At 25.6% G+C, this 2,635-nt stretch overlaps 1 protein-coding gene across 1 annotated transcript in view; it reads right to left on the reverse strand.

Annotated features, from left to right (window-relative positions):
• LOC100158939 (protein patched) overlaps window positions 1-2,635 on the reverse strand; it is a 28,224-nt gene that overhangs the window by 21,529 nt on the left and 4,060 nt on the right. The gene's annotated exons all lie outside the window — the stretch shown is intronic.

Here is a 2,635-nt window from a genome sequence, read left to right on the forward strand (position 1 = left end):
CAATTATTTTTTATAAGCATTTGAAGTTGACATTTTGACAAAATTTACCAAATTTAAAATTGAATAATTATTTTGTAGTTAAAAATTTATAAAATGTTCAACTTTTTATATCTAAGGATTGAAAATTTAAAACAAGATTCCACATAAATATATAATTCTGTTACCAAAAATTCTACGAAATACATAAGAACAGTTTATTTTTATAGTAATTTTAAGTTCAAATTTAGACGAAATTACATATTGAAAAACCTGGAATAACTATTTTAGATATTTTGTTGTGATTGTATAATATTATTTGTGGGTTCTTGAAACTTCTAAAGTATACTATTACATATCTATGATAGTACCACGGCTTGTTGTTGATATATAACGCGTTACCTAATGGATATTATGATATGATTAATTTGGAATTTATTATTGATACCTATTATAGATCAATTTTTTTTAATACTATAGATAAATATACCTATAATAGGTATGTTTAATATCTAGACTGACAAACTGTCTCCGCTCAGAATCGTTTTTCTTATACAGTGATATTATATCATTGAATTCAAATTTAATACTATCCATTATACAGTGACCCACTTGTAACCTACTGTACAGCAGAGTGACATCCACTTACCCACCTTTTTTAAATTTTAGTTCCTGATTATCACCAAATTTTGGCACAATTATGAAGTATTAGGTACCTAAATAGAAAAAGCATTTATTGAAAAAAGGTTCGTACAGCCATACTGATTTGATCTACGGGAGTTGCAGACATTTATGGCTCATCATTTTCAGATTTTATACGAATACGTCTTCTTCAAGGCCAGTTTTTAAAATTATGTTTAATATAGGTCCAATATGACCACATAATATATCAATATAATATGATGTGAAAAATCCTTCGATACATAAGCCATATAAAACTTTAATGACCTTTTATATTTTATATAAACATTTTTTTTACAACACAAGTATACAATTAAAATAGACACTTAATTCTTCCCAATATTAGCATAATATTAATGTTATAAATCAATAAATTAATGATTATGATATATTAAACAACAAAATACAAAGGTCTATTCATATTGTTGATTTTTCCCAACTGGTCAATTATTGATACATAGGTATGTTTATGCAAATTTCCCTATAAAAATTGGAGAAATAATATGTCTTAACGGGGGGGGGGGGGAGGGCTGGGCTTCTAGCTCCCCCCTGTATCCACCCCTGACCTAAAATTATAAAAAATAATGAATATTACATTACTATATATTTATATAGGTACTATTGTACTAGCTGAAGAACTACGCTTCAATCACATTTTTTTTTAATAAATACCTATATTATTTAAACGGTGATCAAGTGAGGGACCGCTCTGCTGTACATTAGATGTCGTGTAGATGTGTAATGGATATAATAATATACTTATATAGGCGCTTTAAAAGTTTGAAGTAGGAATCCATGAATAATATTTTTAAATTGCAACAAAATTACCAGAATAGTTATTCTTTGTTAAATTATCTAATTCCTTTCACATTTTAAATTAAAATATGTCTATAAAAAAACTGTGTTTATATACTGTTTTATATATTTTGGTTACAGTAGGTACGAACTACTTATGAAAAACTTTCTTTTACATTTTCAATCTTTAGCTATAAAAATTTAACATTTTATACATTTTTAATTACGATAATGTAATTTGCAAATGTGCATTCGCGCTTTTTACGAGTTTTGTCAAAATTTGAACTTTAAAAGCTTATAAAATAAAATCGTGCATACCTACGTATCTTGAATATTTTTGAACTGCAATTTTAAAAAAACGTATTAGGAACCTTGTATTAAATTGTTAAGCAGTTTAACCAGTAATTTTTTTTATCGATATTTATAAAAAAAAAAAAATCTAAAATTGCTTACGTCTAAAAATTGCTCAAAAATAGTCGAAATATTTTGAAAATTATAGGGTGTTAAAAAATGATATCATAAACATTTGGTAAAAATTTTAAGTATTTACGGTTATTTGTTTTTGAATTTCAACAAAATAAGTTAATCTTTCGATGAGAAATCGTTAATTTACGGGTGAAATATGAATATATTTAAAAATCATTTATAAATGACTCATCGAAAAATTGGTATCTACATTGAAATAAAATGTGTAACCTCCCCTCTTCTCTTCTCTCCACTCCTGACTAAAATTGGAAAAACATTGACGCTAAAACATATTGAAGTTAAATCACTTAAATAACGTAGGTATTCCTGCAAAATACTTTTTAGAGAACGATCGTGAAAAGTGGAAAAACGATATGCACTAGGTAGGTACCTATGCATGTATTATACATAAACACATAATAATTATATTAATATAATAAAATATAATTATAATGTATTATATTACTATAGTCTAATGGATTTAAATAGTATACATTACTATATTATAATTTACCATTGATTAAATAAACACGGACATCCCGCGGTATCAAATGATATAAAGCCTGATATTTGATTTATGCTTATTAATTACCTAGTACCTTCTATAATTTTTTTTCTATCATCGCTTAGATACTTAATTATACGTATTAAGTACAGAGTAAAGACGTGTTGTCATATATCATTATTTAAATATTATATTATTTTATACAATTTCTTC

The sequence above is a fragment of the Acyrthosiphon pisum genome, chromosome A1 (genome assembly GCF_005508785.2).
Source record: "Acyrthosiphon pisum isolate AL4f chromosome A1, pea_aphid_22Mar2018_4r6ur, whole genome shotgun sequence".
In the NCBI taxonomy this organism is placed as follows: domain Eukaryota; kingdom Metazoa; phylum Arthropoda; class Insecta; order Hemiptera; family Aphididae; genus Acyrthosiphon; species Acyrthosiphon pisum.